Source organism: Phalacrocorax carbo, chromosome 12 (assembly GCF_963921805.1).
Source record: "Phalacrocorax carbo chromosome 12, bPhaCar2.1, whole genome shotgun sequence".
In the NCBI taxonomy this organism is placed as follows: Eukaryota; Metazoa; Chordata; class Aves; order Suliformes; family Phalacrocoracidae; genus Phalacrocorax; species Phalacrocorax carbo.
This window is the reverse complement of record NC_087524.1, coordinates 9637229-9662859: the sequence shown is the minus strand read 5'-3', so window position 1 is coordinate 9662859 and position 25631 is coordinate 9637229. Positions and strand designations below refer to the sequence as shown.

The following is a 25631-nucleotide window of genomic DNA, read 5'->3' as shown; positions in this document are numbered from 1 at the left end:
CCTTCCCTTCTGAAGGTGGATCTTCCCTTCTTGCTCAGCAAGATCCAGCAGAGGTTGGGACAGGTCTCCCGGCTCCCCGGTTTGCCTCCTCCGTCCTGGCCGCGGCACTACAGAGTGCCCGGCGGGGAGCCGAGCAAGCCTCTCCTGCCAGAGGGTCAGTGATCCGGAGGTGCTGGATGCATCTTTACTCGTTTTCTCCCTTAAGTTACATTAAGACCTTTTCTGAGGGGGGAGCTGGTTTGCATGCTTATCAAGGCAGTCTCAGTCTTTGGGATCTCTTTCATCTCTCTTTCGTCTTCCTCCTTTCACACCTTACTGCCAATAGTGTGGCATCAGAGGAGGATTTTTAACAACCTTCCCAGCCTCCAGTGTTGCTGGGTGTCATGTGTAGTGTCTTTGCCTGCAGGAGTTTGCAGCATACAGCGGAGTAGCTTTTGCCTACCCACATAAGTGGAGGTGTCTTTTTTTCCCCTCTCTAGTTGTTTTGGGGTTTTAGTTGCACCAAATCTTTTAACACTTGTTCTCAAAATACAACCTGCACTTTAATACACAGAAGGTAGAATTTTGTGCATAGAGAAGGTAAATCATCCAGCTTTGGTAAGGAAAAGCCTGAGGAGGTGTGTTGCTTCTGGTGTGAAATCTGAGTGAACTGTGTTTCCTGGCATTGTATGTCTGCTAGATTTCTTTAGAGCTGGTCAGCATTTGAATGGGTTGCCTGAAAGATAAGGCCGAAGATTGGACGTAAAGCTTTGTATTAGTACTTAATATCGCTGAGCTTTTTCCTCTAAGGTTTAAACTACAGCAGAGCTTAAGGCTAGAGGGCACTATGTTGCTGAGAGATGCTGATTTGTGTATGTAAAGCTGAAGCTCTCATCTACCGTGGAATTAAGCATCTCATGCCCAGTTCATAGGAGTGGAAGTTTTAGGTCTCGTGTCCTCTCAGGTTGCCAGCTGGACCTGTGCGTTCAGTCTATTCCTCATTCACCGCTTCCAGGCGGGAAAGGCTTCTTTAGCTTTTGTTAGCTTTTGCAAGCCGCTGCTGTGAATTGTGGCTGACACCACTGCAGGCTGTTATCTCACCTGAAAGGTGGCAGCAATTCAGCATCAGAGAAGTATGTCTGCCAAGCACAAAGATATAGAAAAGAGCTGGTAATAACACCTTCCAGATCGCCAGGAGACATTTATGTTGTTAATTTCTTACTTGTTGGAAAACAACCAGAAAACAATTACTTCAATGCTGTATTTACAATTTTGAAAGAAAATATTTCCAGTGTTTTACTGCAGAAACACATGTGTTTCCTTGATGATCGTTGTCACTGCATTTTAATAATAGTAACTTAAACTGTTCCATGAAGCTCTCTTTAATGCTTCTAGTGGCAAATCTATTTTTTCCCCTTCATCCTTCTCTCCCTATGCCGCTTCTAATATTGTCTTCTGCACAACAGCTCCATGTCCCTGTGTGTCCAATTCTTGGCTAAAAATTCACAAACTAGATGGTTTGTTGGATGACTAGTGTTGGGTCTGCCTTTTGTCCCACTTACTCTCAATCTCTGGCTGTGCAGTATTCAGCACAACAGTTCACAAACACGCGCTGGAGTAATTCAGTTAAAAATAAGTCATCCATGTCCTTGTGAATCTTCTTCTTTTAGATGAGTGAACTAGCCCACAGGTCCAAAAGTCTTGGTCTCTTCTTCATTTCCTAGATTGCAGTTTGCTGCAGATGCATGTGCTGCAGCCTTTCATCTGGCTTTGTCTGGGGTAACTCACTGAGGGTGAATCTGCACCGTCGAAGAATTTAATTCCCTGGGTCTTATCCATTGATCACTGTGAGTTTTGTTCTGTGCTCTTTTTTAACATGAAACAACTATTTTCTTCTGAAATTATTATAAATGTGACTGGGATTTAGTGCTTTTTATTGCCTGTGGATAGTTTGGAGAGTGCAAAGCTTGGTGCTTTCTGCCTTATGTGGCTCTGTAATATCAAAAAGCCTTTCTACTTCCAGCATCCATAAACACCTTCATGCCATGCCTTAAGGCCACGCAACACGTACCTTGGTATCAGATTAATGATGTGTTTCTCTGGTGGATGGTGACATAGTTATTGCAGGCATTTTAACATGATGCTCTTTCCTTTTAATTGTGATCTTTCAGGGCCACGGTGGAGCCTGGAGAGATGAAGGCAAGTCTTAGGCATTATGGGTATGTGGAGAGGCCTAAATGTGAGAAGCACATAAGCCCCTGCACTGCTTGGCCTCAATGCCAGGAATCATTCTCTTATGATATAGGCATAGTTTTTATGGCCTTGACTCAAGAAAGTAAAAGAAAGATGACAGCTTTGCATATCCTGTGTTAGGATCCCTATGTATGAAACTTCTGAAGAGGTTAATATCTCACTGAAGATCTCTAGGGCTCTGCACACTGGGAGAGATTAAAATCTTGGATCCAGTGCTATTTGATAGGAACCCAGCCAGCTCTCTGTCCGCCCTTGGAAACTGCTGCTAGGGAAGGAATCTGCAATGCTTCCCTCTGCATCCCTGTCAGCAACCGAGTAGCACACCACCAGCCAGTTGGCTGGGGGTCCTAGATGGCAGCATGTGGAAGGATAAACAGAAAGTTGGATCAATAACCACATGCCTCTTGTATGGTACATCCCTAATATAAGCTCCTGGTGCTCTTACAGCTTTTGACTTTCCAAATTAATTTCTTATTCTTTCTCCATACTGATGGTCTTTCAAAAATTGATTTGTGCTTGGTAATACATCAAAAATGTTAAATCTCTTTACCCCTTCCCTTTTCTTTTAACAAGAACAATGTCAGGAAGGTCAAGTCTGGGTTTGTTGGAAAGACCCTTGGTGCAACAGGGGTCATACATTGGCTGAGCAATGCTGGGGTGAAGCTGGGTGGCTTAGGATGTTGCAATTAGTGGCTGAAGGTGTCAGTTAATCATTTGGAAGAGAAAAAGCTGGTAAGAAAATCCAAATCCCTTTTCTGGCCCTGCTAAGTTTTAAACAGCCCGAAAGTCCCTTCTCTCGGTTGTTGAAGTTTGATCTGTTCGTGGGGTAGCTTCTCTGGCTTTTAGTCTGAAATCGCGATTGTCAGAATTAAACATGAAATGATCCCAGACCAGAAATGCATTATCTGTTTAAAAAGGCCTGCTGGTGGTGCTTGCCTCCTTTAACCATTTCTCGAGGAGCTTAAATTAAGACATCCTCCCCACCTCTCTGTTTCCAGGTATCTTTAGGCAGATAGCTTACCCTTTACCCAAATGTCTGTCTCCTTTAGAAGCCCTGCAGGGAGCCTCTGCCTACCAAGTGTGCTTGATCCTGCTCTCAGGGAGGTGAGAGAGGGTTAGCACCTTTACCTGTTCACAGCTTTGCAGGACCTGGGTGATGGCAAATATTCATTTGAAGCAGAGTGAATGGGATCCCCCATCCCCCTCCCTGACCACTTGCTCCTCCGCAGAGGACGGAGCAGTTACTCGTGTGCATTATCTCACTAGACGTTTATATGCTTGAGGTCATTTCTGAGGTCTCTAAGTGTGCCTGCGTTATCCCAAGGGCAAGGATGGATACATCGGTACAGATTTCCTCTTCCAGCACTGCTCTACTGTTGCAGTTAGGCTTTGTGTGTTTTTCAGCTTTGTACAGCATGGAGGGAAGGTGAAACGCTCTTGCTTTACAAGTGGCTGCCCTAGTCTCCTTCCAGTTAGTGCTGATTTTAATCACCTGAGATGCCTGTATACTATCCTAATCCCTCCACAGTGTAATTGTTTCCTAATGCTATCTCTGAATGTCTCCAGATTGCTCTTGTAGGAATCTCTCTGCTGCATGGATGTGGTTGCTATCCTCCTCAGGGCACTGGCATTGCTGAATTGTAAGGGATTGAGTCCTGCTTTGTTGGGTTCTCCTGGGAGAACATGAGTGTGCTTGTCACAAGTGACCTATTGTAAAATATCAGCATGCTTTGAAGAAAAGACCTGTACTGCTAGGGTCAAGCCCTGTTACTTGTGTCTTAGCTACTCCTGCTTACTGCTTAGGCTCAAGAGTGACTCAGATGCAATCAGGCATCTTCATGGCTTTACTTCTTTTTGTTGCAAGCTGCTGGTTATACAAAGGCCAGCACTGATGAGGGGGTCTAGATGTGTCATGGATTTAGTTGCAAGGATCTTTATTCATGTGTTGGTCCCTCATTGCTACCATGGGAGAAAGGGCTGGATTCCCCCTGCTTGGGTCATCAAATGGGTTGTCCAGTGTGTCCCTCTGAGTTGAGGAGCTCCATGTGCCTCTTGTGCTAGGAGTACCAGCAGTTCATGGGCAAGAAAGGCTCAAACTGGCTTTTTTTTGACCCTTTCAATTAGCAGAGCTGGAGACTGTGAGCCAGATCTCTTCCAGAGTGAACAGGATGTGACGCACCTGGAGCTCACATGGCCAGTGTCCTGTGAGTAGAGCACAGTAAGGGACCCAATGTGAATCAGCAGTCAGTGTTAGATGAGTATCTGTTTAGGACTTATGATCCATTTTCTGCTTTCCCCTTCCCCTCCTCAAAACACCCTGTGTGGCTTTCCTTCTAGGGGATGTGATCCAGCTTGACTCACTGGTCTGAATTATTGTTATTATTACTATTATCTTTGCCTGGGGTGCTGGGAGGGAGCTAGAAAATTAGCAGGCTGCTCTGTGACTTCATTGTTCCTCAGAACTGAACTTCTGTGTATTGGCAAAGGTTACGTCAAAGGTGACTGTGATGCCCTGCGTGCATAGCACAGGAGAGCTCAGGAGAAAGCAGACTGGGGCAAAACAGTCCCATTCCCTTGCAGTGGCTTTCCCTGTATGTAGGGTACCACCCTGCTGGGGTAGACATATGCCTTTAAGGATAATTTCCACTGTTCTGCCTGCTTTAGATGCCAATCTTATGATTTTTCAGAATACAAAATTTTCTTTTTTTTGTTTTTTGATGTCTGATGAAACATGTCAGGAAGAAGAAAAGTCAGTATTTCTGAAATATCTGGAAGCCTCGGGTAGACAGTTCTCTGCAGGTTAGTTTGCAGAGATGGTTTTGGTTCTCTTCGCCCCTTCTCTCACATGGCCAGAGGAGCAGCGATAGCAGGAGGGTGAGATCAAACCTTGCTAGTCCAAAGCTGCCTGTGCCCACTAGTGCTCAGGGGACTTTTCCTTATCAATGTAACCAGTTCTTGATGGAAATGTTGCTTGTTGAAGTGAAATTCTTCCCTTACAGCAGAGGTTTTAGTTTCCATGTCTTGTTGGGTTTTTTACTTCTTGGGCATGCATTGTTTTATGAGACCAACATAATGTACAGGTTTTTCCTATTCATTGCCTTGAGAGATTCACTTCCTTCTCTTTCTCAGCATCCTCTTAGCCTTCAAGTGCCATACTGCATGTGATTCTCTCTCTTTGGAGGTCTTTTCCATGTTACATTATCTTAGAAAGTGCCTGAGAGAGGTGTAGTCCTTTGAGCTTTTGTTCACAGCAGATTTGCAAAGTAGCTCAGGCACTTTAGGCATCTACCTGCTTTTCATCATGAACTGTCTGCCAGTTATTGTCTCTAAAACTTGAAGCTTCTTCAGCAGGCAGTAGGGTAGCCCAGCAGATTAAGGAGCACTCACAGTCCTTTCTCCCAGCAGAGTTGTGGGTCGGTAGCATTCAACCAAGAAGCAGCAGTATCTAAATTCAACAGTTTGCAAAGTAAACAGCTGTCCCCAGCCTTAGGAATAGATTAAAACCCAACAGACAAGGTAGTTGTCCTGCCCTGTTGTGGTCAGGGCAGAATGAAATAACGCAGGAGGCTTTACATCCCGGCAAGCTGCCTGTACTGGCTTTCTTGTGGTTGAGCCTGCAGTGTGCTCAGAGGGCAGTCGAAAGAAAGCTCAGAGGAAAGCTTTTAGCAAGCCCATGAGCTGAGGGCAATGGCTACACAAGCCTGCAAGTTCCATTTTAAAAGTGACTAAGATGCTGCTATTGACTTTCACTAGGACTTAGTTACCAGAGAGATGATGTCCTCAGAGACAGGACGAAAGCTTTCAGCTGCTGCAACCTGCAGGTGACCTCTGGCTTCATAAGAGCCCGGAGTGGGGGTGGGTGCTGGGGCCCACTTGTGCAACACAGCTTGATGGGTTGTAGTCAAAATTACACGAGTCTCACTGCTTTGAGCTAAAAGGGAGAGGAATGGAGAGGCCAAATCATGCTCCTTTCCCAGAAGGGGTGACTGGAGAGGCAGATGAACAGACATCCTAAGGAAGTAAGTGATGGAATAGGAAATGGAGCCCAGACTTCCTGCATCCCAGAGCAGCCTGTCTGTTCATCCCACCCATGCACCCAGCCCTTAGAGGGCTGGGCAGCTCAAAGGTATCGCCCTCCTCCCATCCCTGCAAGGTAGGGTGTATGCCAGTACCCTAATTGGGAAGATGAGGCAAAGAGAGGTTAAGTGGTTGGCCCAAGGCCTCCCATGAAGCATGTGGCAGCATTTTCTGTTCTTTTCTTTGTCTTCCAAAGATGTCTTGCGATTTATTTGATGAAAGTACACAGCCTAAAAAAATACTACTCTCATACGCTGTCATTGTCTTCCTCAAAACCCATTTCCCATTTTATATGGATTAAACAGGAAGAGGGATTCAATGTGACCCTACCTGGGGCAGGAGGTGACGTACAACCTCTCTAATTTAGTCATTAGGGAGGAAACAGCTGGACTTTCTAATGTGAGATGATTTTCTTTTTTTTTTTCTTTGATCTTCCGTTTCATGCCATATCCTCTTAATCCGTGCCTGCTCATGCAAAGGGAACTGGTGCCCAGGAACAAGAGAGAAGAGCAGGATCGTTAGAGGGGGCTTGCAGCACCATGTGTTGTTTGGCATTGTGAAGCTGAATGCTTTCCTGTGGCTACAGCTGACACCTTCTCACCTGGAGCTTGCTGTGTAAATATTACATGAAGAAGGCAGAGAGCTGCACAGTAGCATACTGTTTGAAATTGGTGGTGTCTGCTGCTTAATCAGGTAGTGTCAAAACCAAATACAGTCAAGTCAACGGAAAAAAAAATCCCAGTAGCTTCCGTGGGCCTTGGCACACACTTCTAGAGAGAGGCTTTATTGAAAGTTTTACTGAGAAGTTTGTAATTACTGTGTTTTTTAATATAGTGTGTCTCCCTTTGTCTTTACTATAAAAGCAAAAAGATATTCTCCAGGATCTCTTTGTTATCCTCTTCTAGGCAGGGACGTCATCATGTTTGGGGTGGGGTGGGGAGGCAAAAGGAAACCAGGTAGATTTCTTCACTTGAAAGGATTTTAAAGTGAAACATCTTGCAGCCTAGTTAGAACCTTCCCACTTTAGCTTGCTTGCTCGCTCTTTGCACCACCTTCTAGTTGAATATGTAATAATCTACTCTGTCTTTGAAACTCACATTCACTAAACATCAGTAATATGATATACTCATTGTATGTATTTATAAATATGGGGGGTTTTAGAATGCATAAAGGCCTTATTAGAAAGCAAGGATGCTTTTGTACTGAAACGTGTGCAGACCTGAAAGATGGTCTCTGCACTGGGCTGTTAAGACAAGCGATGACACACAGATACAGGCAGGTGGGAGCAGTGAGACAATATCAACCAGCAGAGCAAGAGCAGGTAGTTGTCTCAACAATTGGTAACCGAAGCTACTGTCTGGTGATCATTTAGGCATCTTTGCAAAGAACGGGCATGAAGAAGGGAAATGTAATAACACTTTCAATTGCCCTGCGGTGAAGGTAGAGCAGAGGATTTTGTATTCGTATAGTAGCTGTAAGTGCTTGAATGCAGTGGTGTTAACTGGTGCTTTCACACTTAGGGTGACCTTTGTGACAGTCATAAAGATTCTCTTCTTAATTTTATTGAGCTATTGATTTCGGCAAAGGTACTCCTTATTCCAGTTTTTGGAATAGGAGCTCAGTGTGTGGGTAGCTAACCAAGTTCTTAGACTGGGAGCATTCTACTTTTGTGGGCAGAATACACATCCCCAAATTTGTGTCTTCATGAGACCTTCGTATAGTGCACTAGTATGCTGCAGTGTATTCTTAATTGGTCTGAACAGTCACTGCCTACTCTAGCACAGGATCAGGGTGTACCATGGCTTTACAATAAGGCTGTAATGCTGTATAGTAACATCCATTACTATAATGCAACTGCTTTAGTTTGTGATGGTTGACTCATTGGATGGAATGAAATATTCATAGACTTTAAGTGTCCATAAATACGTGTGTGGTCCCATACGTACTGTGTTTGAAGCCTAACTAGCAATACTCATGTTTTGATATGTTGCTGGCACAGTTTCTCTGACCAATGGGGTGTGTTTTATTTTTCCTATAAACCATGCTACCTAAATGCAGTGATGCACGAGGCTCCTATACTCTAAGCAGTCAGCAGCATGATTTTATAGGCTTGATGCAAAGTTGTTTGCAAGGAAAGCATCCCTATCTATGTTTATAGGGAGAAACATGCCAAACCTCTATGAACCTTAGCTGTGTTTAAACAGGAGCTCCACACTGCCATTCTGTGTCCTTTACAGAAGTATTCCATAACTACCCCTGAAATACTGGAAGTGTGGTTCTCCACTGTCCAGAACATGCTTAGGAATGCAAACTTTAATGTATAAAGTTCATAAATCATCCAGAAAGGTTTGAACTAACATCCAGTGTGATACATACAAGACATTGTGTAGCATGGTAGAAGAGCTCATGTGTCCTCTTTACTGGTGGTGTGGCCTTGGATCATTTGTTTAACCTCTCTGGATCTCTGTGTGCTCGGCTGCAAAGCCAACAGGATTTACTGACCTTTTATAAAGTGTAAAGATGTGTGTGTTACCTAAGGGCTGACTGCTAGCATCGGCTTTGAAACCCTCGAGTTTGGGTCATATCCCTCTACCAGTAGATCCACCCCTGGGAGCAGCAGTTGCAGGATGGCAAGGTCACGTTGTTGTCCGGAAATGGGAGTCAGACTGTTGCTTCCCTAGTAGTGTTCAACAGACACGGTAATGAATGGGATGATAGGAAAGACATATTCCCCTCTGAGGAAACGTACATTTAGGATGCCAGCCATGCCTGATGGCTGTGAGCCTGTTCCTCTAGGACATTTCTTCCTGTCATGGAGTCCCAGGGTCAGCTGAGGTGTTTGAGGTAAAGCATGGAGTATTGTCTTTCTGGGAGCAAGGCCCTTGGCAGTAGGCTACTAAGAGCTGCTGTCTGATATCTCTCCAGTGTCTCTGAATTCCCTTTCAGGAAAACTCACTGGCAGAGGTAAAAATCTTCTTGCTGGGCATTTTTGTACCCTCAGGGGCCTGATGCAACAGGGAGCATCTGATTTACTATTTTCCTAACTCTGTAATGATGAGATTCCTAATTGCTCCCTCAGCATGCCAGAGACTTTCCTACTCTGGCTCATGCATGTGTATTTTGTGGCTAGAAGGTTATTCCTGGTTTTATTCTCTCCAGCAGGTGCAAGCCCACAGTAGACTCCTGTGACCTCAAGCAAAACACTCTGAAACTCAATTTTAAATGTTTTTCCATTTCTCTGCCCTTTGCAGCACTGTCTCTCAGCTCAGTGTATTTCTTTTGCCTGAAAATTTGGCACACTCGGACACCTTCCTCTTCTCAAGCAGCCGGAGCTGAGGGACTGTTATTCATGGGACGGATGCTACAAGATACAGCTGAGCTCCTGGTCTTCAGCAGAAGCAGGGCAGCTGGCACAGCCCCTGCTAGTGTGTAAGTGGGAGGCCTGCAGTTTCCCAGGGCTGTCACTCCAGCAACTTTCACCAGCATTAAAATCACTTAGAATTTAAAAACAAACAAATAAGGATATGTGAAGTATTTTCCTGGAAGAAAGCCACAGAGAGCAGATTAAGTGCATCGCCCTCCTCCCATCTCCCAAACATGTCACAGGAAAAAAGGCTGGAGTTCAGCATTTTCCTAAGTGGGACTAAAATGGTCTGGAGCTGGCTTCTGGGACAGGACAGAGGAAAGCCAGAAGCAGAAGGGAAGCTCTGTGTGTGTGTGTTTTTTCTATGAACATATATCAGGTGAAACTGACAGTATCCCTGGACCAGCATTGGTAGTAATAATCTCCTCTTATTAATGAAAGGGCTGCTTATTTTCTATTAATAACAAGAGATTAAAACTGTTGGCTTAAGCAGTGAAGAATAAAGTGTGACTGATTCTAGAGGAACATCCATGCTGGTTTTCCATGTACCAGGGGGTAGCAATCCTGTATCTTCTGCATTTTACAAGCCCTGGACATCCTTAACAAGTTCTTTACTTTGCCTGAATCCAGATGTGTTTTCCTTTAATGCTTCAGCAAATGGTGTTTTATAAAGACAACACAGGAAGTCTTACGTTGAAGGGAATTTAGCACAGTAGCCAGCCTACAAAATACTCTTACTTAAGGTATACGGAAGAGTCTGCCGGCTGTTATTGCTCAGGAAGATTTTTCTGTTTAATCTTTTGCTGCTGTCTTTGTGATTGCAACAGTCTCTGTCAAAACTCTGGACTGCTTTGAGGCAGCAGATTTCCACTTGTTTCTGAGCTGGGCAACTGTAGCTTGCCTTTCATCCTTTAATACAGCCATCCCTGATTTGTAAAGATAAGTATAAATAGTTCAGTTTAAAAATATTTTAAGTAAATTTGTCATGGGTAACAGCCCTTGGAGATTGCAGTACTCATGGTCCAGGCAAGAGAGACCATCAGTCTGCCTTTAAACCTCCTGGCATAAGGACCCCTGGCTCTTTGTATAGCAACAGCAATTTGCTAGTGGCACTGGAGAGTGATGGTGTGTACTGGTGTGTGAGAGGCACTGCCATCTTGGACGGAGTCTCATTTTTTGAAAGAACTGAGGCCCTGGCCCAAGTGAGCAGGATCAAAGGTTGTACAGCCTAGAGATGCTACTCAAACCCTTGGCTTCACTGCTGAAGGTGTTGGCCAGATTGCTTGTCTGTGGCAGCCCTGGTGTTGGGTTTTCTACCAGTCCATTCATCTGTGAGTAATGCTGTGTTATCTGTGTGCGTGGTGTTTGCCAGGGTGAATATTGGGATTTCTGGTTTACATAATTCTTCTCTTCTGGTGTTGGGGTAATGTGCAGGTGTTTGGTAGGAATTGGGGTTTTGATTGGAGGCTTTGTGTGTGCACACATGCGTTTTGCTTCTGTTTTAACATCTGTGTTGCTCTGTGCTTGTGGAAGAAGAGTGAATCGGTTGAAAAAGTGGGCTGGAAAGCACAGGTTTGCAAAGGATATTTAGGTCCCATTGGAGCTGATGCCAGTCTTGGCCAGACTTTAAAGAGACTCTTTCATTCTTTCATTCCTGCCCCTGCCCCTTCTGAAAAGCCCTAATCTTGCCCACAGCGTGGGATTATTTCCTGTTGTCTTAATTCTGGAGTTCTAGGTGATCTTCCAAATGTAGTAGGGCTAGACTGGAGACCATCTTGTGGGCAAGCACCAGTGCCTGCTGCTGGGTGTTGAGGGTCTGTAGAAGGACAGAGGGTATAGCACTGATCTGCTTACTGCAGCCTTTACACCTGAGGAGAGGTGACAAAAAGCTTTCCCCTTGTGCTGAGGGCTTAGTGATGCTAAGCTGTCAGGGCTCTAACTCATCCGGTGAACAGAGTTAGATTGTTCTCCACCAGGCACTGGCTTTCATGGGAGTTCAGTCATCCCTGTGTTTAGATCTTGTTTGCGAGGAGCTTAAACTTCTTGGCCACTGTCTTGCTGTGAGTGAGAGTTGTTGGCTGGGTTATGATAAAGACTTTGACACAGTCTAAGCTGAGGGTGCAACTGGCCACGTGATTTGCATCACAGTGGACTTGATAACATCCTAAGGAGTAAAACAAGGATTGATGCCTACTCTTTCTATCTGTAGAAAGGTAGAGACTGTAGATAATACTAACATAGGATTGGCACTCGAAACCTGATAGATGTGTTTTATCTGCCAGCACCTGTCCTGCCTGGTCCTTTATTGATCTTCTGCTTCTGGTTAATGTGAGCTGTAGCAGATGTGTGTCAATCCCCTATTGTCTTTACTGCATGTTGTGACAGAAAGGGTTAAACAGAAGGTGATGGTGGCTAATAGTTTGCTTTAGGCAGTAACACAGCAGTAAATGCTGAAATGACATGGGAATGCTCTTTAGCTGATGTCCTTGCAAGCCTCTCCGTGACATCAAACTCCTACACCTTTTCCAGTCAAGTTTGGCCTTGCCCTGGTGACAATAGATGTTAATCTGTTGGCTTGTCAAAAAAATGTGTTGGTGGGTTTTACAGACCCATTTCCAACCCTCATACTTCCCTGCTAGTTAACACAGCATTATGTCATTGTTTTACCAGGAGCCAAGCACCAAAGCCAACTTTACAGTGCTGTCGTCAGCAAATGTCCATTCACTTTGGGAATTTTTCTGAGTTCCCAGGCTCTTTCTTCCCACTGTTGCCTGTGTTCTGGTCTCAGTGTCCGTCAAAAGCATACAGATGGTTTATGGGACATGTGTAGGGTCTAGCAGTTGTGGCTAACATTTTATGACTTATTCGCCTTAGATGGGGCTCCTTGTACCTGTTTAGCAAAGATGCTGTGGTTGTAAAGCTTCATCTTCTTGTAACTTTAGCCAAGACAAACTCTTGGATTCATGAGTTCCCGCATGCAAAACAAGGTGAAGAGATTTGCAGCCCAGCCTTGCTCCTAATTGAAAAAATAATAGCCAAGTCATAGCCAGCGGCAATCCCCCACCCATGCTAGCTCCTGTTTGTTTCAAAACATAATAGTTGAGTTCCTATTAAAAAGTCTGATTGTCAAATTGCTAACATTATAAATTAACTTCCTCGGCTTTCAGAAGCAATATTCTCCACAGATGAAATAAAGCCATTTATAACATCCTTGTAACTATTGTTCCTTGTTTTGCTTCTAGACTTATTTCCAGCTGCCTCTGTGAAGGATGTGAAACTAAAGACTTATAAAGTTACCTTCAGTGGTTGGGAACTCATCTGCTTAAAACAAAAAAGCCTCCCATCCCTAGCTGTAGTTGGTCTTTCTGGGGCTGGCAACAGTCCAAACCATCTCATACTAAGACCTGTCTGAAATGATATCCCTAATCAGCTGAAGTAGTTTAGAAGCAGACAGAGGTGCTTGTTTGAATGCAGATCCTGAATTCTTCTGATACATGCATGGATAGATGATGGAGAGGAACAGGTCCAGCCTCTTGGCAATGGTGCAGGAATTACAACATTCTTGTGTATGAGGTGGAATAAAAGTAAATGGGTTTTTTTTTCACTATGTAATTAAGTTCTGCAACACCTTGCTGAAAGGTGGTATGAAGGCTGAAAGTACAAATGGTTCAAAAAAAGAATTGACAAATTTCTGGGGACAAGGCTGACTGCTATTAAACACAGCAGTTAAGATAGGTGGCTGGGTCAGACAGTCTGTAAACTACTGATTGCTAAAGACTAAGCACAGTGTGTTCTCTCTTGCTATTAAGCAGTTACCATCTAGCTTCATTAAAAACAGGGTGCTGAGCTTAGATAAAACTTCACTTTGGACCAGCCTGGGTCTTCTGATGCTTTCCCAGGTGCACCTTAACTGTATGGCACCAGCTCAGGGTTCTGAGGCTTGCCGCATACTGCTACTATTAGTGAGAGCTGTTGAGTCTTGACCAGATGAAGTTAGGAATGCCAGTGAGGAAGTGAGCCTTCCATCATCAGTTCTAGCTCCCTCCTCTGTTCTGTACACCTTTTCTTGGATCCTATCACACATTTCTGGGCTACTGTCACACATCTGGGCCTTGGCAGATCACTTTCTGCTTCCCAGCCTTGGGTCAAGTGGCAATTTATTTTTGTAGGGGTTATCATGTCTGGTATTACTATTAATATATATTAAGGCTTTGAACTTATCTAATGCCTTTCATCCAAGGATCCCCCAACAGTCTGTGTGTTGGCACCTCTTTTCAAGGTAGGCAGATCAAATGGGGAAAGCAGTGTGTGTGCAGCAATGTATCTACTGGCAGAAGCTCCTTCCCAGAGCCCTTGCAAGACTAGTGGATAATTTGGGCAGATGGAAGTTTTCTTTCATGGCTGAAAGTATTTCTTGTGGGTAATTGGACTGTAGGATGTAGGCCTGGGGCAGACCTGCATCATTAATGATGTGCAAGCATGTTGCATCCCCACATATGAACCTTCAAGGTGGTTGGGTTGGCTTCATTGGAAGCCTCAGACTACTTCAGAGGATTAATAGTAGACACTTTTATTGTCCAGTGTAGACATTTTTATTCACAACCACCCCATTTGTTCTCATGCCAGTATTGTCCTTTTGCATAAGCAGGCCTCCCTCTGGTTTGACCTCCTGTCCCACTTCTCCACCATTTTGTAGAGAGTGATCATGTCTCTTCTTAGCCTTCATTCTGATGAGTTTCTCTAGCCTCCTCTGGTAGAAGAGGCCACCCTCAATGGTGCATAGCAAACAGGTTTCCCTGCCCCACACTTCTTGTAGTCATTGCAGGCTGAATACAAGTGAACTGTTCAGCTCAGGCACTGACAACAATTCAGTCTGGGCAACTTTGAGCCTGTAGTGTGTTAATTTTCTCTGCCAAGTACAGTCTTGCCCATGTTAGCAGGGACCAGATGCAGCCACCTGGAAATAAGGTGGACCTCAGTGGGGTGGTTTGGAGAAGATGGGCTCCTGGGTCTGTCCTGTCCCTGAGCTGTGCGCTGTGTCAGCGTGAAACATGATGCTTGTTGGAGAGTAACTTGTTCTTTCATGGTTTCATTTTCTTCTCTTCAGGGAGTTTCAAAGCTAGTCCCAAAGCCTTGCAAGTGACACTCCACTTGCAAAAGCAGAGAAGAGAAAATGTGGCTGATTATGTTCCGATGTTAGCTTTAATGAGGGTAATCTTAACCAGATGGTGCCTATTTAATGTTCTCAAAGCACAGATAAACTAGTTTTCAGCAGATCTTGGAAACAGAGCAGGAGAGATAAAGGGCATCATCATAGCGGGCAGCAACTTGCCCGGTGAGATGCTTGGCAGGGTTACTAGAGCACTTGGATGAAGCTCTCTTGTTTGGGCAACCTCTGCTCCTGGGGAGAATGCGCAGTGAGCACGTCCCGCTTGGGTGAGAGGAGAGGTGGCCTGCGGTTTCTGTCTGAGCTTCAACAACAGTAAATAATTCCAGATTGATGTGGAAGCGTGCTGTTTTTGTGAAGGGAGGACAAGGGGGGAGCCAAACATAACAAGAGTTTCTCAGTGCTTGGGGAAGAGAGCCAGAGTCACATTCAGAGCTTGTAGTGTTGGCAGGCACAGAAATGATGTGCCACATCACTTGTGTATTGGTGGAAATAGCTGGCGTGATTATCAGCAAGCTTCTGTGTAGGTTGGTTTGTGATGCTGATGATCTGAAACTGATGCTGGGATGTTTCAGAGAAACACTCTCTCTCCTCAGCTTCCATATCTGGTTTCTTTTAATGTTTTTGGCATTTGCCATTGGGGTAGAGCAGAGGCCATAGCAGCCCCTGGGATTTTAATCCCCGTGAGTCCAAGTTGTGCGGTTATAGATCTGCTGCCATCAACATCAGCATCACTTGATGCTGTCCCTTTTACAAAGCTGGGTGCTGACTCTGCTCCAAAGTACTGAGTTCCATATCTAAAGCTGTCCTTGACCCTGGCTATTTGGCCAGCTGTCCTCCTGGCTGGTGTCTCTCCATCTGCCTTTGCTGGGGAATATTCCCAGGCCCTGACTTTGGGATTTTTCCGTGTCTTTACTGTCATGCTTAGTGCTGCTTTTTACACGTCTTGTAGGACTAATTTGTTATCAGCAAACTAAGAAGGCTTTGGGATGGTGGTAACTTCATCAAAGCAGTCTGAAACTCATTTCCCCTTCAGATGTTTAACTCTCTCTTAGAGGCTGATTTCTTTGGGAGACCCAAGAGGGGAACACAGTGCCTTATCTTTTAAGGCAGTAGTTTTCACACTGAGACTTGTGGCCTGTTTCAGAAGTGCTGGTAAAAGTAACAACTGGCAGTAGGTTTGCTTTTCTTAGGCTTAAGTTCACCATTCAGTGGATGAAAAATGTGCCGAGACCACATGTTAAAATTATATTTGGTATCTTTATATTTCTCCACAAGCATCAGTGAAACTATAGAAGCACTTTGGAGCATGTGCTTACTGTGAAAGTGTCAGCAATAGGTAGCAGTGTGGGGGATTGTGGGGGAAACCCTTACAAATCTTTAATGTAATTTGCTAAAGGTAAAACCAGAAGGTTGCAAGCCATCTTCCTGGATGGAGTGAGATGTTTGTGCTGAGATAGTAATCGTTGTTCAGTTGCAGCTCCTTTGTAAAGTTCCCGTGTAAAGGATTGACATGCAGCGATGTTTTGTGCTTCCAGCTAACTGCTTCTCTGAGACTCGTGAAAACCTTGTATGCAGCTGGTGAAATCTCTGCACAGCTCTGTGAGGAAAACATACAGATGTGTCTTGGGGTGTTTTTTTGCCTGCAAGTTGGAAGACCTTGCATGACTTGCCTGTTGTCACTGAGCAGATCAGTGGCGAAGTTAGGAAAGAATGGCCCTGAGAGAGTGAATTTGGGGTTTGTTTGGGGAGGCCTGTCCAAGGCTGTTTTCTCAGGACGTGGTGAGTGCCTGTGTGCTGGAAACTGGGCTGTTCTTGGGAGTTCTTGAGCTGGCCACCCCAACATCCCTTCTGCTAGTCTTGGCCAGTATCTGGTGACCTCTGGTTTTTGCCCCCTGCTCTAACTGCTCTAATATGTTCTGGGGCAAGGACAGTGATTATCCTTAGTACTCTGTTAGGTTATTGTGGAACACATTAAGGAGCACATCATTTTAGCTGCTAGCCTGAGGGAGTGGAGTCAGTGCTCCCAACTGGCTAGGCAGGAGACAAGAAATGACATCTCCTGGGCAGTTGCACAGTTGGGATCTTTCAGTGTAAAATGAGCCATTTTGTATCAGATGTGATTACAAGCGCTTGGGTCAAGCAGCTGATGCCTGCCTCCCTCTCCAGCCACCCCAGAGGTGCTGTGCCCATGAATGCATGGAAACAAAGTGTAAAGTGGTAAGGCCAGACAGCATCAACGATTTTGTGCCTGAGATACTAGGCCAGTTTCCTGAGACTCTGATACCTCATTGGCAGATGGGGATTAGCAGGAGGAGTTGGGTTGGGGGGATTGCCAACAGCTGTCACTTATTTTAGAAAAAGAGAGGCTAACATTCAGCACCGTAACTCTGGCTATAAAATATATACTAGGCTTGTTGTTACTGTAATATTTAAAGATTACATATAGGAGGTTAAAATTAAGAACACCTATTGCAAAACTCTTCCTTCTGCAGTCTTCTCCCAGGTGATTTTTCAATAATTGGTTAGTTCTCTTGCACCAGGAGTGTGCAGCTGAGGAAAAAACCCAATTGACTCTCACCAATTAACTCTGCTGCAGCTAGACTTCTGCCTGTGTCCATGGGGGTTTGCTGGGCAGAAGAATTGAGGTTCCTCATGCTTGAGCAGTGAACTGTAATAGTGATTTTGACTCCACACGCTCAACACTTATCTTGCAAAGAGATACTATTGCCAAAATTACAGGGGCGGGATTTGGTCTCCCTTTGATCTCAGTTTAAATAGAGTGGGCAATTTACTGCAACTTAGTAAGTAACAGTGTATGAGTAGCCGGGTGCTCTGCCTGCAAACTCATAGTCTGCTCGAGTGCATGGTAGAGTGAACTTGCTTTGTTTGCAGTTAAACTGACTCAAATCGTCTTGTGATGCAAGTGAAGGTTTATGTAAAGTTGCCATGAATTAACTAAGGAAAATCATAGCACTTTGGTAATGTATCTGATTTGTTGCTTGGTTTAGTGAGCAGTCTGAAACGGCTTCAGGGATTGCGAACTTCTGGTTGCGTCTCTTCAGTGTGGTTTGGTGTTTGTTCAACATGAAATGATTCACCTGGTAAACTGAGGGTGAATCAAAGGTCTTTTGCAATTCCTGCTGCTTCACTCTGTTTCCTTGGGAAGATCTTTTAATTTCTGCCTTGGTTTAATTGATGTTCATAAAGAAATGTTAATAATGATTCTGGCCATAGAATGCTGTGGATTTGGCAGCGGAAGAGTGTTATCACAATTTGAGATGCCTCCCTCTCTCAAATTACAACTCCTAATTTGATTTTATTTGAGTGTGTTTGTATGTCAACAGTCTGTGGTTTTATTATCCTGTGTTTGCTCCTGACCTCTTAGACTGTGTGTAAGAGCATTCCTTCATGCTGAAAGGAGGAGGAACAGGATATAAATACTATTATCATTACTGTTGCTGAAAATTGGCCAAACTTCCAATACATGAAGTGTTTCCTTCTTTCAGCTTTACTTAGAGATACACTAATATTCCAAAGGATGCCCTAAAACTCCTCTAGTGAAATATATTGTTAGCTCCCTAGAAATGTAGTTTTATAATAAACATGAATTTTTAAATCAGAATTCAACTGCATGCTTAACACTCCCAAGGTAGCTCAAACTGATGCTGATAAGAATGTCATGGCTCTCTGGTGCTGGGGGAGACATGTACATGTGAGGGAAAGAAAGTAAAGTTGCTGGAGCAACTGTTCCATAAATTTTTGTAGAATGCATCAGCTCGTTTTCTCCTGGGCTCTCAGCTGGCCCTGCAGCTGTGATGGCTCTTCTGGTGCATCCTGACTCCTTGGCAGCTCAGCTGTCAGGGGACAGCACTGAGGCAGAGAAAAGCCCCTTGCTGGCTCTGTGAGTGTAGGGGGCTGTCCCAGCAGCAAATTCGGTCTATTTTTATTTTTGGAGACTGTCTGGATAGAGTTCTGCTCCGTGTAGTGCTACATTAGAGGATGAAACTGTGGCTGAGGGGTGTGTGTGTCTCTGCTCCCTGTGAGGAAGGCTGTGGAGGGTAGTGGCTTTCCCACCATTCTTTTAAGGGCAGGATGAATGTTGCTTTCACCCAGGCAGTACCTTCCTCTGCCTCCCACCAGCTCAGCTGGTGTGTGGTAATGCTGGTCCCAGCCTTTCTCGACTCTGGATGTTCACTGGAGAAAGGATGACTAGAGCATGGGATGCCAGTGTCACCAGGGCAGGAACCTGGGCTGGCTTTTGGGCTGCCCTCAGTCTGGGTCTGTCTCTGCAGCATCCTAAAGTGGGACAGAAGGTTTTTTTTGAAGATGAAAGTGAGTAAGTTTTGGAAGCTGCTCTGCAGCGAGGCAAATACAAGGGCAAGGGAGAAAGTATCAGATGGATATGGGTAGAAATGGGTCCAAAATTCTGCTAGGGGCTTAGAGACAGCTAGTCTTAGCCATCTCTAGGCATGTCCAAAGCTTGCTGGTTGCTGATAGAACTCAGGTGGGCTTCTGAACAGAGTGCAAGGGGAGAGGATGTTGGTCTGAGCCACAAAGCCATGTCAGCCCTGCCCCTCTGTAGGGCAGTAACACATGCAGCAAGGGTCCCTTACGTTACAGCAGCAAAGCAATGGCTGTGAAGGATCTCCTCTGCAATTTCATGGGTGTTGTGGGCTGTTCCCTTTGTCCCACTCCTCCCTGACTTGTTTCATACATGTCTCTGACCTGGGGAGGATTGCTCCAAGGGTCCTGACTCCAGCTGCAGTGCTGCTGATGCACTTTAACCCCTTAATGTTGTTTTTCTAGTTCAATCTCAATTAAACGTGCATTTCTGGAGAGCAGGGGTGCTTGGGAAGGTGTATGTCTCCGTCCTTTCACAGGTGTTGCGAGTATGAGTGACTTCAGGTTGTTGCTGCATATCCAGGAGTATGGTATATTTCCCTTTTCTAATACCCCATGTAGCTCTGCCAGGGGACCAGACGGGTCTGGGTCCCAGAGCCAGTCAGGCTCCTGCTGTGTACGGTGACAGTGCTGCCTGAGCCGGGGGCAGCTGCCCCTGAAAGCAGCCCTGGTCCTCTTCCTTGCTCCCTCTTTGTCTTGGCGCTTCTCTAAGACTGCGGTTAGCCAATTCAGGGAGCAAAAAAGTCCCAAATTATTTCCTTTTTTGGAAGAGCAGCTTTTCTGTCTGTGGAAGCCTGGGGCTGTGCTCATGGATGCTATCCTGTGCTGGGGTAAAGTGTTATCGCTTCCAGCTACTCCTGGCCAGAGGTCACATCCTCCTGCAGATCCAATTGCACCCTCCCTTCTCCCAGAACAGCAGGGATTAACTAAAGCCCTTTTCCTAGACAGATTTTTCTCATCTGGATTTTCAAGGGATGGCACACCTGGTATTCTTGCAGATGGGAGGTGGTGGTAACTGCTGGAGGTAAGGGGCAGCAACGGGTGATGGTGAGCTGTGGCTAGCTGCCTCCTACATCTGCTCAGCTGCAGCTTGAAGCATGTCTGAAATCAGCTGGGCAGTAGTTGTGCCTCTGAGTCGCCAGTCTCCATGACACACATGATGTTCAAAGCGCCTTTGCATATAGGAAGTTGTTTAATCATGGTTTTGTTCCCTTTTTCAGCAAATCCGACTAGAGTCCGTGTTGTTAAGGGTAAATGTCACACACGCAAATATAACCTCTGGTTTAATGTGAAAAGAGTGAGGAAATGGGTGTTACGGTTAAAACAAAGTCTGCATCCTGAAGTCACTCCTCTGCAGCTAGGTTTGGTTTAGGTAGATGGAATGTAACCTGTAATATCAAGACTCAGCTTATATGTGGGGAATTAGAGCAAAGGCTGAGTGTTTGCCATAGCCCTGAACTTTCTGCCCAGTCCATCTGACCTGGCCGAGGTGTGCGCATCGGACAGTCTGGGGAAGGTATACCTAGTGCCGAAAATATGATTGCATGTCTTATGTGGGCATCCTTACGAACTCCTCAGTTAGGAAGGGTGAAAGCAGTCAGAGGCTCTGGACCGCTCTGTGGTAGTGCTCAGCATGGACGGAGTGCAGAGGTGTGTCTTTTGGAGACACTCTTCCTGTCTCTGAACATCCTTTTAGCGTTTTCCTCCATGATTCACTACCCCTTACTCTGGGTGCATCCTGATATCCTCACTGACTTCAGATTATGATTTACACTGTACAGATAAACTGAATTGCAGCCCATCTTGAATGGGGCCCATTTATCAAGAAAAGAGCTCCTAATTGCAGGCAGCTGTAGAGAGCTGCTGCCCCAGTACACGTGGCCAGCTGCCTCTTGAAGAATTTGGTGCCATGTACATATAACTGAATCATCCTCCAGCTTTTCCTGTTCCTGTAGCATGGTGCGAAGGAGCATACAAATGTATTTTCTCTAGACCGCTGCAACTCTCACAAAACCCCATCCTGTTATCGGCAGCTTTAAAAACTGTGTGTTTGCTCCAGATTTTTGGCCGTCTCTGGTGTCTGAGAGGAGGAGAGAGTTTTCAGTTGTGTATGTTGTACAACAGCAGATATATTGTTACACTCTGCAAAAGTTTAACATCATTTTTTATATGGCCTAGAAATTCTAATTTTGAAACTAAAATGGGAAACAAGTGAACCTTTTTATGCCTTTAGGACAAGAAAGTTTTGGATGCTTGTATCTTTCTTATTAGAATCCATTTGATACCACTTTAAAAGATGCTAGATATGTATACTGATTACATATTTATCATTTAGAAGTCTTGCACTACCCTGCAGGCTTCTTAAATTCAGCGTTAGCTTGGAAACAAAATGTGTGTAGCCCTATCAATGCAGCCTATCAGGACAACTAAATATCATGCATGGAGCAAAATATTTCCCTTTCATTATGAAAATAAGTGTTCTCTGTAGTGCTAAGCTTCAAGCATGTTGTTCAAAAGATGTGATCAAGACATCAAAGAGAGGAAAATTATTAAGATAGCAGGAACTGAACCAGCTGCCTTTCCTTTGGTAATTAAGAGACAATCTCATGCATTGCCCTGCTGAAATTGCAAACTCTTCCCTCCCCCCCCGCCCCGAGAGCTGTGCTCTGAAGTGGGAGTCATTTTACCACTTTTAAAATGAAGTGTTTAATTTTACAGTCATAATAAGACTTAGCAAGAGGCAACAGTCAACTTTAGCGCTGCACTATAATGTGGCTCATCAGTGCTCAGACCAATTTGAAGGGTCAATGCTATTTTCTCCTCTGTTTCAGATGGGAGGAGGTGATAAGTTGATGGGTGTCCTCAGTCCATCTGACCTGGCCAAAGTGTGTGTATCACAGGGTCTGAAGGAAGGTATACCTAGAGCCAAAAATATGATTGCATGTCTTATGTGGGCATCCTCACAAGCTCCCTGGTTAGGAGGGGTGAAAGCAGTCAGAGGCTCTGGCCCACTCTGTGGTAGTGCTCAGCATGGATGGAGTGGAGAGGTGTCTGTCTGGGAGCTACTTCTTTATAAATTGGCATCTTCTGAGTTGTTCCTGCTACACGTGCCAGAGCTATGGTCCAAAAAGGCAAGATAGGAAAGTAAATGCAAGCCCTGTATGGGCAGTAATTCAGTGCATTTCTCAAACTTGGGGGTCCCTGCCTTGGCACACTTCTGGAGAGACCTGAAGACTCTCACATATCTGAATTCATGAATGCTGAGCATTAAAAATCGTCTCAACTTCTGAGAAAAGCTGACTGCTTTAATCTGCTTTAATCTTTGTTCTCGGCAAAGAAACCAGGTCTTGGCTGTGACAGCACTTAGTGTAGGTGTGTCTGAGCTGGCTGTAGCCCTGGGTTTGTGTAGCTGGAACAGCACAGAGCTCGGTGTATTTATTTAATTTCTCACCTGGATGTTGTGGTTTGCACTGCAGTATCTACCCTGCCTCTCTCAGGCCAGCTTGGGCCTGCCCGTCCCCATGCCATGTCATTAAGGTGTTATGGTCCTCTTGTCTCTGGGATTCACAAGCTGGTCCACAGAAGCAAAATTCTGTGCTTAAAGCTTGCAATTGGAAAGGCAACCCAAAATACATTGGCTTTTTCTTCTCTGGCATTTGGTCTGCCGTGGACACAACCTCTTTGGTTTGTTAATGTTGCTCTTTCAGATAGAAGCAGCATTGTCTCCTCCAGGCAGCAAGAACAACCTGAGGATGAGTTTGCATGGAAGGGTTCATCTCCTTTGAAATTTCAGCCCCTTGAAGTGAGAGATATTTGAACTGGGGCTTCAATGAGAGCAGTTTCTGAGCGGAAAAAGCTATGGTGAAACATCTCTCATAGCCACTTGAGTGTCAGGAGGAACGGCTTCTGTCCTCATCCAGCAGACAGCCTGCCGTGTGACTGTTGGCAGATCACTTGTGGTCTGATTTTTTTTTTCTTTTTTCCTTCTTTCTTTTCTCTTCTTTCTTTTTTAAATTGGAGTTGCAAAATTACCTTCATGAAGGCCATGGGTAGCCACTGGTGTTTATTAGCTTGATGCAAGCTCCTGCCTTTCCCTTGTCTCTTTCCTAGATCAGTTTTGGGGAATATGATCATGGTTTTCCATCTTTGTCAGATGCTTTCAGCTTAGCGAATGGATGGTGCCTTCATGGGGTCGTAGGAGTGATGTGCAAGGAGACAGTACTTGCAGGTTTAGATTTGATCCCTGCCCAGCTGTCCTTGACGGGGGGTGTAACAGCAGTGACACTGGATTTCTGGAGCCATGTGTTAGAGCGCCCTTGGGATTTACTAGATGCAAAGTATATCCTGGGGTAAGGCTATGTCTCCTTTTTTGCAGCATGGTCAGACCTGTGCTCTTCCCATTGATATCAGCTGAAGTTTTAAATAAGGGAAAGGTCAAAACCAGCATGTAAAAACTACTTTTTTTAAAATCACTCCATCAGACAAGCTGTAGCTGGAAATAGAGAAACTATTGCATATGCTGTTCATGGCAGGTTGTTAATTTATTCCTGGAAAAGTTCCTCTTTGTGTTTTCTTCCCCAAAATTGCTTTCTGCTTTTGTGCAAAGGCATGGTGTAACGCCATCGTCTCTCACAGAGACACATTGCATCAGAGGTGACAATATTGTATGATGTGCTTCAAGTCTAGCCCCAGCTAAGCCACGTGGGTCTGACAATGTCAGGAAGGAGAGAAGATGACACTGTGACCTGTTTAAAAATCTGATTAAGGGGGCAGATGGATCAAAAGAAAAACACTAGTGGAAGCTGAGGCTGCTTGGGAGAGCTGGAAATTTGGCTCCTTTAATCAAAATTACAGCTTGACTGGGCAGAGTCTAGAAGTGCCACAGTTCCAAATCTACTGAGCCCTGGTGATGGCGAGAAGCGCGTGGGAGCAGAGCATGCTCAGCACTTTGCAGGATGAGAGCTTTCTGGCAGCTTCTGATGAAGTAAGGACACAGCTTAGGGATGCAAGTGATGGGTGGTGGACAGCTCGAACACTGGGGAGCAGGCTTTTCTTTTTTTATTCCCAGTCGTTCCCTCCTTCAGTACTTTTTTTTCCAGCTGTAATTTTGTTGTTATGTGCAAATCGGTCACAGTAACATCCACTTATCAAAAACCCCTATTGTGCATAATGCAGTCCCCAAATTGTCCTTAATTCCCGTTGTGGGAGAGCTCCTGTCTGCAATTAAAATCACTGCTGCTAAAAAAAATGTGCATTTTAACTTTTGTTTTAGTGAAATAACACAAGCTGAAGAATTGTCAGTGCAGTTTATGTTCAATCAATGCTAATACCTTAAAAAAGGACGTCTTTCCTCCTGAAAGACAGGTAGGAAAAGGGTTTTATTTGAATCTACATCCTCTGGAATAAAATGCCGCATTTTGTGCAGAAACTAAAAGCACTGCTGAAAAATACCAAATGCAACAGTTAAGTCATTTTATTTAGTTAAAATATTTTGAAAGGAAATCACCCCCAGTTTTGATCAGCCTTGCCATAGAAGAGAAGAAATTATCTCTATGTGTAACATAAAAGGGAGCTTAACCAAAGGCCAAAATAACCAAGCCAAGGGAACATCCAGTGTTTAAAATAAACAGTCCATGCTTTAAGCTTCTCTCTGATCTCTTCCATTAAAATTCACTCTTGGAGACTATTTGATAGGAAGGACTCCTGTCTCCTTGGATAAAAGAGAAATTTAGTTGAAAGTAAGGTCTGCGTTGGACGCCCTGGCTCTGCAGCCGTGCAGAAGGGGACTGCAATGGCAGGAGGTGGCACCATGTCCTGCCAGAGCTGTTCAGCTCCTGTGGGGCAGCAGGGGACATGCCACCACCTGCCAGTGCCCCCATTCCTTTCCCTGGCTCACATGCCTGTCATTGCTGCCTCCTGCCTTGTCGCAATGAAGGTGACAGAGGCACAGAGTGCTGTTACCCACAGGGTGGGAAGGTGTCTCTGATGGTTTCTAATTCAGGCATTTCAGCTTGGTTCTGCTGCAAACCTGTTGTGCTCTGGCTGCAGCAGTGGCAGCAAGTAGCATCCCGGCTGTATAACCATCTTGTAACCCTGTAGTGACTGTGCTGGCTTTTGGGAAACCAGCCACAGTCGGAGCAGGGTTCCCAAGTGGCTCGCTCAGGGTGTCTCTGCTGCCAGCAGTCACTGAGGCAGTTTCCATGGGCGATGCTGGGGTTGGGATCTCCTGCTCTGCAGTGGGTGCCCTTTCTCAACAAACAATTTCAGAAGTAGCATGAAAGGACACCCTGGTCTCTCTTAATCTCTGCTACTGTTGCTTCTGCTAAATCCCTCAGCAGAATTTGACAGATTCCTTATACTGAACAAATTAAAAATATCTGTCTTTAG

The 25631-nt window shown here is 44.9% G+C and overlaps 1 protein-coding gene across 2 annotated transcripts in view; it reads left to right on the top strand.

Annotated features, from left to right (window-relative positions):
- Positions 1 to 25631, top strand: part of SH3PXD2A (SH3 and PX domains 2A) — a 270198-nt gene that overhangs the window by 549 nt on the left and 244018 nt on the right. The window lies entirely within an intron of this gene.